At 47.0% G+C, this 15,286-nt stretch overlaps 1 long non-coding RNA gene across 1 annotated transcript in view; it reads right to left on the bottom strand.

Annotated features, from left to right (window-relative positions):
- Nucleotides 1-15,286, bottom strand: part of LOC115289795 — an 88,705-nt gene that overhangs the window by 20,946 nt on the left and 52,473 nt on the right. Inside the window, exon 3 of the long non-coding RNA XR_003907810.1 lies at nucleotides 14,143-14,268. This is a non-coding gene — a long non-coding RNA (uncharacterized LOC115289795). The remainder of the gene's footprint in view (nucleotides 1-14,142; nucleotides 14,269-15,286) is intronic.

The raw sequence follows: 15,286 nt of genomic DNA, 5'->3' as shown, positions 1-15,286 counted from the left end.
GATCTCTCTGCATTACAGAATCTCCATCTTCATTGTTTTCAGTTGCACTGCTGGACCAGGGTGTCCTCCAGCCTCAGTCCCCATGGACCCCGTTGACCTTCACAGAGGCCTCGGTGTCATTTGATGCCAGCAGACCTTGGTTTGGCAGCTACACTCAGAAGCTACATCAGACAGTAGGATTTGGGTGCCACTACCTTCCATTCCAGAATGCCCTTGGACTCCTTCTGCAAAAGATCTACCACCAGCCTCTGCATAGAAAAGGAGAGGGAAGCCAATCTTGCAGCGGTACAAGAAGGGCCTACAAGTCTTACTTTTCTATAACAAAGAGAGTCCCTCAAGCTATGCCCCAGAACAAAAAAGACTAGTTCTAAGGTGGCCTCAAGGCCACTACACAGAGAAGAGATTGGAATCACCTTTTTAAATTAAATTTTACATTTTGAGATAGTTCCACATACAGCTATAAGAAATAATAGATCCCATGAGAAATTCCATGTACCAATTACCCAGTGTCCCCCAACGGTAACATAATGTTTATTTATTTTGAGAGAGTGTGTGTGTCTGCTCACATAGGGTGGAGGGGCAGAGAGAGAGGGAGAGAGAGAATCCCAGGAAGGCTCCTGTCAGCACAAAGCCTGATGTGGGACTCACTCCCATCTTATAATACTAGAGCACAACATGAACAGGATACTGACACTGATACAGTCAAGAAGCAAAATAGTTCCACCACCACAAGGATCCCTCTCTTTTACAGCCACACTCACACCTACCCATACCCTTGTCTTCCCACAACCATGAATCTCTTCTCTGTCTGTATTAGTTTCTCATTTTAAGAATGTCATATAAATGATGTTAGGATTGGCTTTTTTGCTTTTTTCATTTTTTAAAGTTTATTTATTTTTGAGAGAGAGGGAGAGAGTGAGGGTATCAGTGCGAGTGGGTGAAGTAGAGAGGAGGGGAGGGGAAGGTTCTGCTATGTCAGCCCAGAGCCCAACTTGGACCTCAAACTCGAAAATGGTGAGATCATGACCTGAACCCAAATCAAGAGTCAGACGCTTAAAGGACTTCTCAGAGCGGCTTTTTTCAATGAGCATAATCCCCATAATTCATTGAAGGTGCCGTGTGTATCCCTTTACCTTGCTGTGTGTATCAATAATTTGTTCCTTTTTCTCACAGAGTATTATTCCATGTTGTGGATATATCAGCTTATTTAACCATTCACATCTTAAAGGTCATCTAAATTCTTTACAGTTTTTTTTTTATTTTTATTTATTTATTTTTTTGAGACAGAGAGAGACAGAGCATGAGCAGCGGAGGGGCAGAGAGAGAGGGAGACACGGAATCGGAAGCAGGCTCCAGGTTCTGAGCCGTCAGCACAGAGCCCGACGTGGAGCTCAAACTCATGAACTGTGAGATCATGACTTGAGCCAAAGTTGGAGGCTTAACTGACTGAGCCACCCATGCGCCCCTGTACCTCAGGGTTTTAGAAAGATTAAGTTCATATATACAGTTTTTGGCTACTACTAATAAAGCTACTATAAAAATAGTACAGGTTGTTCTGTGAACATAAGTATCCATTTCTTTGAAATAAATGCCCAAGAGAACAAATGTTAGATTATATGGTTATTGCATAGTTAATTTTATAAGAAACTGCCAAACTGTTTTTCCAGAGTGATGATACCATTTTATACTCCTGCCAGCAACATATCAGTGACCTGTTTTCCCTTCATTTTCTCTAGTATTTGCTATTTTTTTTTATATTGGCTATTCTGAGAGGTGAGCACACTATCTCCCTGTGGCTTTAAATTGCACATCCCTACTGACTAATGGAGAACTTCTTTTCATGTGTATATTTCCACTCTCTTTGGGGAGATGTCCCTTCACGCCTTTTTCTCACTTCCTAATTGGATAGTGTATTTTTTTTAAACTGAGTTTTTCATATTCTAGATACTAAGTCCTTTGCTGGACACGTGGTTTGCAAATATTTTCTCTCTGTAACTTGTCTTTTCATCCTAACGAGCTCTTTCACAGAGAAAACCTTTTTCATTTTGATGAAACCTAATGTATCAATTTTTTCTTCTATGAATCATGCTTTGGGTGTCAAGTCTAAGAATTCTGCCTGGCCCTAGATCCAAGTCTTATAGTTTTACTTTTTTAAGAGAAAGAATGTAAGTGTGGGAGAAGGGGAGAGGGGGAGAGGGAGAGAGAAGGAGACAGGAAGAGAGGGAGAGAGAAGGAGAGAGAGGGAGGGAGAGAGAGAATGCCAAGCAAGCTCCACACTCAGCGCAGAGCCTGATGTGGGGCTTGATCCTACCACCCTGGGGTCATGACCTGAGCTGAAATCAGGTGACTGAGCCACCCAGGCGTCCCTATAGTTTTACTTAAACTGAAGTCCTTGACCCTGTGGAGGCCAAGGACAGACTGCCCCAAAACGTACCACTTAGGCATATTGGTTATTTTAAGTTAAAGTTACTTAAGAAACAGCCAGCATGAGAAGAATGCTCTGGCCCACACCCCACCTGGTTTCCAGAAAGCAGAAATGAAATCTCCCACATGAAAGATACCCTCTCTGTGCCAGGAGTGGAGAGATGTCCTTAACACGAGACCAGAAGAATTCAGAGCCAAGCTATGCAAACAAACCAGGTTATTCTTTACTAATTTACTATCTCAGCACAAATTCTGTTTGAAATTCCTTACTAATTGAAGCTCCTGGACATAAGTTTTCTTTGTCCTGTCAGTTCCTCACAGACACATTACATTGTCTAAAACGTGTAAAAGCTGTCTGCCTTGGTCATTTCTATAGGTCTCAATTTTATTATTGGGCCTCCATGCCCAGGTAATTAGAATGTTTTTTTTTCCTGTTAATCTGACTCATGCCCATTTAATTCTTAAACCTGCTAGAAAATTCTTGAAAGGTAGAGGAAAATGTTTCCTCCCCACCAATCCATTTTGAATTAAAAGCTGGTCTCCCAAGCCCCGGAGTTAACACTATTAAACTGGAGGTCCCCTCCTAGTGCTGGTACTCTGCGACTTAATTCTTTGCCCAGGAAATAAGAACCCTGTTCCCTCAGCACCAGCTCCTCTCCTGCTTGACTCTGGTAGCCCTGCTGGTGGCGAATGGCATGGCTGTAAGCTCCTAATGCTGCATCTTCTAGTATTTTTGGATCCCCGAATACCCAGCTGACGTAAAGATCTAGTGAATGCACAGTGTGTGACAGACATGGGAAGGGGGCGCTGCTCTGGAGAACAGAGTTTTGAGGACCAGGGCAGGTGACTGGGGCCTGGCCTCTGGAAGCCAGTTTACAATTTGGGATTTACAGTGAGAATACCTCAGTTCTCTGTGTGTGTGTGTGTGTGTGTGTGTGTGTGTGTGTGTGTGTGATTCCAAGCAGTTTCCTGAGCCAATGCAAACCAGGAAAGTGCCAGCAATGTACTCCACAGATACTAAACTAATGAATGAGCAGAGAGGAAGGGGAGCCAAGAAGGGGTTTCCTGGGTTTCTGGCACCCAAATCACCCCCAATGGTGCCTGCAAAATTTTTTTCTGGATTCCCTATGCTATGCACTGAATTATGTCCTCCCCCCAACTCATATGCTGAAGCCCTAACCCCTCAATGTGACTGTATTGGAGACAGGGCTTTCAGAGGTGATTAAGGTTAAATAATTTTGAGGCTCTGGTCTGATAGAGCTGAGGGTCTTACAAGAGGAAGAGAGATCACTTCCTGCCCACATAGGGAGGAAAAGCCATGTGAGGACTCAGCAAGTAGGTGGCTGTCTGAAGCCAGGAAGAGAGCTCTCACTAGGAACGGAACTGGCTAACCCCGTGAGCTGGGACTTTCGGCCCCCAGAACTGGGGGAAAACAAACTCCTGGTCTTGAAGCCACCCAATCCGTGGTGTCTTGTAATGGCAGCCTGAGCGGACTCGGACAGATTTTGATACACAGAGTGGGGAGCTGCTGTAACAAATATCTAAAAATGTGGAAGCAGCTTTGAACAGGGGAATGAGTTTTGAGATGCATGTGAGAAAAGCCTAGATTGTTTGTTGTGAAGGGACTACTGGTAGCAATATGGGTGTTCAAATCCATGCCCAGCCTGCTCTCTGCACACATCTGCCTGCCTTGTCGCGGCTCTCAGAGCTGCCTGAACACGGGGCTCAGGCTGCCAGCGGGCCTGGCCAACACCCTCAACCCCTGATTTCCTGTGCTCAAGGGTGTGTTGGGATAGAAGGGCTGGGAAGCCGTTCCTGGAAATAGACATGCCCAATGCTCTTCCCCCACCACCCTTGCAAGACACCCCACGGTTCTTGAACCTCACTCTCATACCTCATGGTTTTTACACCTGCGTTCCACCTTCCATATAACTCTTAAGTACATTAAAATTTTTTTAATGTTTATTTAAAAAAATTTTTTTAAATGTTTTTTATTTATTTTTGAGAGGCAGAGAGAGACAGTGTGAGCAGGGGAGGGTCAGAGAGAGAGGGAGACACACAATCTGAAGCAGGCTCCAGGCTCCGAGCTAGCTGTCTGCACAGAGCCTGACATGGAGCTCGAACCCACGAACCAAGAGATCATGACCTGAGCTGAAGCCGGACACTTAACCGACTGAGCCACCAAGGTGCTCCAATGTTTATTTATTTTTGAGAGAGAGACAAAGAGAGTATGAGCAAGGGAGAGGCAGAGAGAGAGAGAGAGAGAGGGAGACACAGAAGCAGGCTCCAGGCTCTGAGCTGTCAGCATAGATCCCGACGCTGGGCTCAAACTCACAAACTGAGATCACGACCTGAGCTGAAGTTGAAAGTTGAAACGACTGAGCTACCCAGGTGCCACACTGTACATTTATTTTAATCAAGTCCACTTTTCTCACTTGAAAATGGGTTTTTCTTAAAAGTGAACCTTATGCTCTTAGCACTGCCGTAAAATGGAACTCATGATTCTTATAAGGAAGGAAACTCTACAAATATAAATACAACTCATTCATTTAAAGTATATATATGGGAAAGTGTTAACTAACCCTGCTGTGTTCATCATTTTCCAGTAAGTTAGTGTATCAAATCATTACATTAAGCTTATATGACATTATAGGTCAATTTTGTTTCAATAAAGTCAGAAAAAAGAAAGGCTAACTTATACTTCATATACGCATATGTATGAAAGTGTGTACACACATATACGTGTGTGTGCAGCTTACTCTGGCCAAGCAATGTGGTAGGTGCTAGGAATCTGTGAAGGAGACAGGTTCCCCGCAGGGCATATGGATACTCCCTGCACTGTTCTTATGTTCTTTTCAACCCCTACTCTTAGGGGCACCCGGGTGGCTCAGTCAGTTAAGTGGCCGACTTCGGCTCAGGTCACAATCTCATGGTTCGTGGGTTTGAGCCCTGCATCGGGCTCTGTGTTGACAGCTAGCTCAGAGCCTGGAGCCTGCTTCAGATTCTGTGTCTCCCTCTCTCTCTGACCCTCCCCTGCTCGTGCTCTGTTTCTCTCTGTCTCAATAATAAATAAAACATAAAAAAACCACAAGTTTAAATTTCTACTCTTATTACCTTACTAGGGTGCTCAGTACAGAGAATGTTGAAATGAGAACACATATATTTTTCAGCAAGATGTTTTTAACAAATATCTCTGATATCAAGATGTCAAGGGAATATTTTGGATTGCAATACATTTGGAAAATTCATAAATACATAGCTGATTATATCTGAAAATTGATGGATCTTATGGGCCTGGAGTTAAGTACCTTAGGGGTTTGCCTGTCCGTGACCCTTCTTATTTGAGATTTCTTATCATTTTCCAGCCAGGTGTGTGGAGATGTAAGGTGGGGGGTACACACGGGGAGAGCCCTCACAGGATGAAGCCACCTGCGAAGGGAGAACCGGGGTGTGTGGTGGCTGTCAAGCGTCACCATGGCCAGGCTCAACTGTACCGGGTTCCCTTCCTGGTATGTTTCTGGTTAGGTGGGCCACAGGGACATTTTACCTGAGAAGTGGTGGGTGAAATCAATCTGTAGTCCTGTTGCTTTTACTGTAGAAGGTCATTTTAGGGGCACCGGGTGTGGCTGTCCCTCACCTGCTGGTCACATGTTGTCCGTGATGGCTCACACTAATGACCAGAGACAGGCCGGCAGAACGATGTTAGCTGAGCCCTCTCGCCATCGCTCACCTGGGTCTGTCCCCTTGACGCTCACCTGCCTTGCTCTTCCTTGGATTCAGTGAGATATCCCAGCATCCTTCTGTTCTCCCCCTTCTAGCTAGCCAGAGGTCCATTCTTTTGTGTTAGTAACGGCCCCTCTCTCCAGGATGACTGACTCATCCTGGTTTGTCGGGGACACTCCCGTCAGGAGAAGACATCCTGCTTGTCCTGTCGCTCCACGTTCCCCTGCAGGAACTTGGGCTCCAGCCGAGGATGCCACCCCATGGCCTCCTGTGAGGAAGGCGTCATCATCCCCTTCTCACAGGTGGAGAAAATGAGGCCTTGGTGATCTCTGAGAACCTTAGGCCTGTCATCTCTCACGCAAGGAGACACACTTTGAACGATCACTCCTGTTATAGGAGTAGCAATGGGGTCACTACAAGATAGTGACAGGGTTCCAAACGTGCTACCTTGAAATAAAGCACCGCGGCATATTGAGTGGTTTAAGCTGAAGGGATTCAGAAAACAGCAGGTGCAGAAAGTCATTCCAACCTTCCCCCACCCTTCTTCCCTGAAGCAGCTCCTAAGATCCTCCTGTGAGAGATGCCCTCCTCATGTCTAAGGCAGAGGGACACCCAGAAGACTCCTAACACACAGGCCTTGCTAAGTTTCTCGCAGTTTTAACAGCTCAAAGTCCCCCATTTGTCCTGTACTGTCTTACCATGGCTTTCCACTCTTCACCAAGCCTCGCTCAGAAACCCTGAGGTTAAAGCACTTTGTTTCCTGAGGTAGGCTCTCCCACCACATAAAACGGACATCAAATAAATACATTAAATACAGTTATCTCCATTAAATAAATGTACTTTTCTTTATTTAAATAGAAGTTTTTAAGGAGGAACCTTCCTGCCTTCTCGGGCTGCTTCCTCCCGGTCTCATTCTCCCCAACCTCCAGGTTCAGTGTCACTAAACAAGCCTGTTGTGCCTCTGGGCCTCTGCACTTGCTGTTCCTTCTATGCACAACTCTCTTCCCCCTGGGACCCGAGCCTTCCTCTTTCTCTTCCCTCAGGACTCTGCTCAAAGTCACTTTATCAGGAAGGCCTTCCCTGACCACTGCATGTAAAATACCTGCTCCTCCCCTTTTCTTTAATCTGACTCACTTTATTCACTCATACTTAATGCCACGTGGCGATATTTTCCTGCATACTGGCGTTGGGCCCGAGCCCCTGGTCCAGCTTCCTCATTCCCATCTGGGGTCCCCTGTGTCCTCTTATCTCAGTCAGTATATCCCAGGCCACAGAACTATTTGAAGAGGACTGATCATCAAAAGGATAGGGGTCAGAATCCTTATCCTTTGCTTCTCCAGAGGCTTCTGCAATGGTAAGCTTATAATCTGCTCAACTGGCCCACAAGTGGAAGGAGGGCACTGTTCATACATCGTCAGCACAGTGGGCACGGATCCGGAAGTGCAGCCACCCAACCCTGACCCCCCATGCCAATATGCTCACTCCTACCCACCAGCAGCCAAATGAGGGCTCCGAGGCACAGGGGTAGCGTGAGCGCTTGCCTGGGCTAAACCAAACACACTGTCTTACGCCTTTGGCCCAGAACAGGGAGTAGTGGGGTCTACAGGGGGTGACCCGAGGGTCTCCCACTACCACACTGACAGGGAAGCACTGAGCAATAGAAGGCTTTCTAGCTAAAAGGAAGAAGGAATTCTAATGTCCTCACCAGATAGACCTAAATCAAATTGACCTCTGAGGCTAAAATGTAAAATAAATTATTTACTGTATCAGAGTATGGAGATAAAATAGCTCCCTGGTTCCCAAAGTACCCTAATTGAAAGAATTAACAGGCTTAACGGAGAAATCCACAGATCAGAAGGGCTAAGAGTGATGAGGGAACCACCAAAGCAATCCGTTTTCTGCAGGTGTAATCCTGGAGCTGAGGCCTGCAGACTCTGAACCTCAGAAGAATAACCTTGAGACTTAGATAAACCCTGTAGCTACCTGAGCCCGGTGCCCGGTGCCAGAGATGGTGAATTCTTAGGTCTCGAGTGGTGCCCAGAAATTCATGGTCATAACAGACACACCTCCAGATGACTGTGGTCCCGGAATGGCCTTGTGACATGGTGGCTTTATAATGGGCTACCTGCTGATTCCAGCCATCATGACCATTGACCCCTGTCCACCTAATCAGAGTCCAGTGCTCATTAAGTAACCTCTGGTAACCTCCTAGCTTGCCTTGTGCTGGTCCTATCTATCAGTTTCTGTGGGCTTGGCTCCTGTGAGACGTTCTGTAGAAACTCTGGGTGCACAAGCAATGAGTTTCTGAGCCTGGGAAATGGAGCACCAGAGGGGATGGGACACCCTCACAAAGGTCTTGCCACCATTGCCCTTTCTGTGGGCTCTGTTGGAACTGAACGCCTTCTTCAATTTGCCAGTCTTAAAGCTTCCAGGAGGAAAACCTCAATGCTGTTGGGTAAGGTATTAGCCAGTAAGCCTCATAGTTAGGGAGGAAAAAACTTTCCCTCTACCCTCTTAGGTTCAGTAACCAGGGACTTGTAAATTAAACTGACAAAAGACTGATTAGCAAGAGAAAAGAAAGCTTTTTATTCATTTACCTATGTTAGGGAGTTCACAGAAAAATGTGACTCATGAAGCGGGTTAGAATCTGAGGCTTATATCCCATCTTACAGAGGTATGGGGAGGGACAGAGGGGCATTGCTGGGGAACAAGTGACTTTTAGGAAAAATAAATGGGCCCTTATGAGAATGAATGGGAAAATTGATAGTTTTAGGACAATGTCTGTTTAGATGATTTCTTCTCCCAGTGCTGACTTGTGCTGACTTCTTGTCTTTAGTGATAAAAGTCAATCTTCCCCGTGGTGAAGCTCCTGGAGAGGGGATTTATGACAGTTGAAATCTTTTGGGAGACTGCTTTTAGGAAGCTAAAGGAAGTTCAAAAAAAGCTCCTTCCTGCAGCTGTTAATTCTCAAATGTCTTCAGCTCAAAATAATCCTCATGCCACTGTGGTGAAGGGTAGCAGAATTTGCCGCCCCAAAATATGCCACTGTGGTATATTGATTATTTTGAGTTGTAGGCATTTGAAAACCAGAAAAGACAGGGAGAGGCTTTCTCTGAACTGCCTTTATCTGTTTAATGAAAGATCCTCCAGAAGGAACTCACTTGTCATAGATCTCCCGGGTGTCACCAACCGGGGACATTAACTCCTCACTGGAGAGAAGACTTAAAGTCTGCACCACACCCAGACAACCTGTCACAGACTACTGTACCCCTCAGTGACTCTTCCAGGCCAGGCGGTGGGGGGGCATTCAACTTCCCTAAAAATCATTTAGCCTCCCTTGTGAGACCTGCTTCCCTCCCTCCCCTTCCCAATTTGGATGGCATTTAATCCTGAATTCTAAAACTACCATTTTGAGTTACTCATTTTGTCCCCTGGGTATCTCCCATGTATACATGAGTATACATATTAATAAATTTTTGTTTGTTTTTCTTTTATTAACCTTTTATTACAGGGGTCTTAGCCAAGAACTCAGAAGGGCAGAGGGAAAATTACTTTCCTTCCCCTACAGTGGCATAACCTGGACATTTTCATCATCGAGCTGAGTCTGGCACTGGGCCTGGCATAGAAGAATAGGGATGAGCTGGCACTGAGGGAGGAGACTACATCCCCTCAACCGTACAGGAGCCCCGGGGTCCAGTGGGGAAGGCACCGTGTCCATGTTGAGGGAGCTCCTGGCCAGGCTCCAGAGCCATAAGTCAATCTCTTAGGAGGTGAAGGTTGGAGGGGGCAGGGTTTAGGCAGGTAAAGGCAGAGAATATTATATGTAATAAACACACAGCATCAGCAACCATTGCTTGAGTGCTTACTATACATCAGAGACCTTAAATGCTCTATGTGATTTTTGTTTGATTTTTATAACATTGTTTTTCAGGTAAGGAAATGAGGCTCTGAGAGGTTGAGTAATGTGCTGAAGGTCACACAGCAAGCGGGGGGCAGGGACTTGAAACCCAAGCATCCTTACTGCCTCTCACTGAAGGAGAAAATCCTGGGCCTGCTTTGTTCCTTTTCTATAAAAACAATCCTTTGGGAAACCTGAAGATGTGAGGAGAATTATAAGCCAGAGCTAAGATATTCCATATCTTTTTGGATTTAATTAGTCATAAAATTAGCTTCAAGAAACCTGAGCTCCGGTTGGAGCCTCCAACCACATGCACACCTACTTTTCCTACTGTCAGGATGTCTAGGGGTAGGAAGAACCTGATAGAATTTCTAGGAATGCAAGGCCCCAGGTCAGGACTCACCTAAGGCACCACAGATGGTTGGAGGATCTGACACCCTAAGTGAGGGCCCAAAACATCTGCTCAGAGGCCTGCAGTCTGAAAAGCTTTCCTCAGAGGCAAGGCACTGATGCTCTGGTGGAGCCCGGGCCGGAGTTGGGTTAGGGGGTATGCATTCCTCGGCTATTTACAGTATTTCAGAAAGCCCAAGTGAAAGCTTAAAATTTCCTTGAGACGAGGCTCTACTGCTAAGTTAAGCCCCAGTTTCTTCCTTTTCAGCTGGAATGACATCATCTGTGTGACAATCTTGCTCATCTCCTACTCACCAGGAGCATGGACTGGTGACTACAATGACTTCTGGGTAATCAAACTTGGAAGCAAATTGATTCATAGAAAAAAAAAGTCCAGTTTGCCTTCTGGAGGCATCTGCAGTGGAAGAAAGGTTGGGAACAACACTCATCACAGGAATCCACAGATCCTGGGTAGACGGCGGCACTTCCCATTTTCAACCTCCTTCCTTCCTCCCAGCCTGCCTTGCACGCCTCCCCGGTGAACAGAAGCAGCACCCAGGTGCCCTTGGCCAGTGTTCAAGGCACATTCAATGACCTCAAGTAAAAGCTCTATCTTTTCCCAGTGATACTCCTACAAAGCCTCCGTGCATGGCTGACATAGTGAAGTTCACATGAAAATAACAACACTTCTGTTTCGCACTTCCAGGAGCAGAAAATCCTCTGTGGCTGGCCTCAGGCACACTAAGATGTTCTCAGGACTCTGAGGCTGGGTGTTCCAGGAGCTTAGGGTCCTACATCTCAGATAACTGACATCAGGGAGGCTTCTGGGAAGCAGGAAGGAGAAGAGGGCATGAGGGCCCTTCGGGCAGTTCTACCATGTATCTAGCTTGGCTCAGCTGCTGGACGGTCACGTGCTTGGCTCCTGGCTCCTCTGGCACAGAGCAAAAAGGAAGAGTCGGGGAGAAGGCTCAGAGGGAGGATGGGATTTTTCAGTGAGTGGCAGGCCAAGCCAGGGCAGATGCAAAGGGAGGAGATAGTCAGCTCAGTGCATCTGGTCTGGGAGTTGGACTTTAAGAATGACAAGAACACATTTAGAGAACCAGGTGTGGCGGGTTAGGACTTCTAGTTTGACCACTTTATGGAATGACCTCTGCCAGCCTGTCCACCCACGTGGCCATCGGGAGTGGTATTTCCTAAGGTCCAGGGGGACAAAGGGGCTCCAAAGGTTAAACCAGGCTTATTCCCCTGTGACTAAGGAAAGGAGGTTTAAGCTGCCACCTGATACATTTAAATTACACAGAGGTACCAGGGGCCATTCAACATAGTCCTGATCTCTTGGCTTAGAAACACCAGCCACCATCTCAGTGGTGATCAAAGCCTTCTACAGCTCCAGCCTACCAGCTCCCGGTCCCCTCAACCTCCTAGCCAGGCCACTTCTTGTCCTGCCTCAGGCCACAATGCTCACCAGCTTGGCTTCTGATTCTCTAAATCTCACCCATCTGGAGGCCAAGTTTATGGACCCCTTCCTCTAAGATGCTCTGGAGAGCAGATACTTGTTGGCCTGTTTATCACTTCAGATTAGGCCGAGAGAAGCAGAAGCAGCAGCCGCAGCAGCAGCAGCCGCAGCAGCAGGGAACCAACTAGAAATGTATTTCCCTCTCATTCAAGAAGCGGGGAGGTGGCAGTCCAGGGCCGATGGAGCATACCATCTTGGGTGTGGCCTACAAGTGATTTTCAGGTTCCAGGCAGGACAGAAAGAAGGGTGTGGCTGTCCTTTAAAGCTGGGAGCTGCCCTAACTCTTCTGTCCACATCCCATTGGCCAGAAATTAGTCACATGGCTAGGTGTGGTCTCCATTCTGACTAACCCTGTGCTCAGCCAAACTCAGGGCTCTGCCACCCGAGAAAAGGGGTAAGTGGATACTGGGGACAATTCAGGCAGACATCCAGTTTTTCCGGAGGTGATTCCTTCTCCCAAAGGACTCTGGCAAGATGTCAGCTCTAGAGCCCATTGGCTGCCCCCTCTCCAGTGCATCAGACCACTGCTCTTTCCAGACCCCTTATATCCAGAATGAGACCCTCCCATCAGCTGTACTGCTACCACCCTGCTCCGAACCACTGCCAACTTTCTACCATAAACACACAAAAAGATGCCCAACATCATTAGTCATCCAGAAGTAAAAATTGAAACGACAATGAGATACTACTATATACCAACTCCAATGACTAAATTAAAAAGACTGATAATACCAAGCATTGACAAGAATGTGCAACAAGCACCCTCTCATTCATTGCTGGTGGGAATGCAAAACGGACAGCCACTTGGAAACTGGTTTGGGAGTTTCTCTTAACTTAAGCACATACTCATCAACTCTGCTATACCAACCTGTCTCCCTGCTTCCACCCTTGGGCCCTATTAACTAGTTGTTTTTCTTAATATTTATTTAACTTTGAGAGACAGAGAGAGGCAGAGCACGATCATGGGAGGGGCAGAGAGAGGGGGAGACACAGAGTCTGAAGGAGGCTCCAGGCTCATGAGATCATGACCTGAGCCAAAGTCGGGCATTCAACCGACTAAGCCACCCTTGTGCCTCTAGACTATTTTTTTTAAATATATTCATTTTTTGAGAGAGAGATGGGAGACAGAGACACAGCGTGAGTGGGGGAAGGGCAAATAGAGAGGGAGACACAATCTGAAGCAGGTTCCAGGCTCAGAGCTGTTAGCACAGAGTCCAATGCAAGGCTTCAACTCACAAACTGTGAGATCGTGACCTGAGCAGAAATCAGATGCTTACTCACCTAGGTGCCTCTGTATAGACTATTCTTAATACAGAGTGACCCTTAGAGCCAACATCTGAGCACATGGCTCCTCTGCCCCTAACCTTTGACTGGTGTCACTTGAAGAGAAAAATGGCTGCTCAGAGCCCCATGGCATTTGGCCCTCCACCTCACCTCTGCAACTTCCCAACCTCCCCCACCACTTCATTCTTCCAGCAGCGAAGGTAACTGCCAGGGAACTGAGTGAAGGTTCGCAGATGCTTACCTGTACTGCTGCCCAGAGTAACTGATGTTAAAATGGACACTTCCCCCATCACAACCCCTGGCCAAGAAAGCATCTACCCTCCAACTGTGTTTCTCAGAAACCAGACACACTCCTGGCTCAGATCTTTCCATCTCTGTTCCCCTTTCCCAGAAGGCCTCCTCCAGATATCCTTAGGGCTTACTCCCTTTGACCTTGACTGAAACCCACTCATCCACCTTAAAATCACAATCCCTTCCTTACTCCACCTCACGCTTTGCCTGATTTCCCTCGTGGGCACTCATTGCTTTCTACTTCTCTGTGGCTTACTTACTGTCTCTCTCCCCACCTGGGTGGCAGGAATTTTTTATCTGTAGTCTTCATTGCTATGTCCCCAGGCACACTGGGGAACTCTCACTGAATGAATTGAGGAGGTCTCCAGAGCTCAGGGGATGGCCCATCTCCTCCCAGACACCCCCTGACACACACACTCCAGCTTGTGGAGCCCCTCCTGCCTCTTCCAAGCCTCAGGTACTGGTTTTCCCTGCATTATCCCCACGTATACCTTCTTCCTCCCACACTTACACATGAGCTCTCCTTGAGGGCAGGGGCCATGTCTCCACCTGCCCTGGCATTCTGTGGGTGGTCAGTATGTGCTCAATTCAGGTTTTGGGGGAGGGAACGCCATACCTTATGACAGACGGACAGTTGGCCTTCATTCCAAGCCTTGGATGCATCTATGGGGAAGTCCCTGGATATCGGACAGTGACATCAGTCAGTCATTTCCCAGGAAGAGGTTCTTAAGTAGAAGAGACTCTGAAAAGGTAAAAAACCAGTTGGGACCAGGGAGACCACTGCTCTGTTGCACCTGCTTCTCCCTTAGCTGAAGTGGCTTTTGACTGGACTGGGCTCTCTGAGTTGGAACAGAAACTGATGGAAGGCTGTTTTTTTCTTACTTCGCAAAGAGCACTTGCTGTTAATCAGAGCGGTGGGAACAGTGAGAGTTCAGCCTTTGGCTCTGCATTTATATAAAAGTACCCTTGGGGATGAATGCACAATTATCCTGACCAGAGTCCTTTCCCGGAAGGACAAGCCCAAGATGAGTGGTTAATGCTGAATCCTGAGGAAATCATCTCCATACCGTGCTATTTCCAGCTCAAGACCATCTGCAAATGGGGCCTGTGCTTTCAAAATGGAAAGAAAATGAGAGAGTGGGCTCTTTTTTGAGGAGGTAGGGGGAATGCTTTTTAAAGCAGTTAACCTGACAAGGGGACACTCTGGGGTGGAAAGAAAAAAATTGCATGTTCCAGTTTAGCGTTCTGTTACTTACCAGTTATGTGACACGTGTATGCCACATGGCTTCCATAAGACTCAATTTCCTCATTCATAAATGGAGGCAGTGATTTCTTTCCTACCTTCTGGGACAACTGTGTCGATGAAATTAGATTGTAGAAAGGACGGTAGGCAGAGAAGGTACAGAGTCCTCTACAATGTTGTATGTAGCATAATCTAGCAAAGCCACACTGTGCCACTCCCAGCTCCGGGAACCCCAGCCTGGTTGGGGAGAGGGCAGAGGACAAGGTACAGACCAAGTGTGAACAGGGGTTACCCTGTCCCCTGAAGCTCCTTCTTGTGATGGCTTTGAGTCCCCCATCCCCCTCCACATCTGGCCTCTCCTATCATTTCTTTATGTTCTCGTGGGAAGGGGTGGAGTTTACAGTCTCACTGCAGTAGGGGGTTAGAAGGCGGTCTTGCCCAGTGGTTAAGTAAAGGGGCTCTGGATTCAGATGACCTGGGTTGAAGTGCTAATGCACCAGCTGTGTGATCCTGGGCA

This window comes from Suricata suricatta, chromosome 4 (genome assembly GCF_006229205.1).
Source record: "Suricata suricatta isolate VVHF042 chromosome 4, meerkat_22Aug2017_6uvM2_HiC, whole genome shotgun sequence".
Lineage (NCBI taxonomy): Eukaryota > Metazoa > Chordata > Mammalia > Carnivora > Herpestidae > Suricata > Suricata suricatta.
Note: the sequence above shows the minus strand (reverse complement) of the source record. Positions and strands in the feature narration are given on the sequence as shown.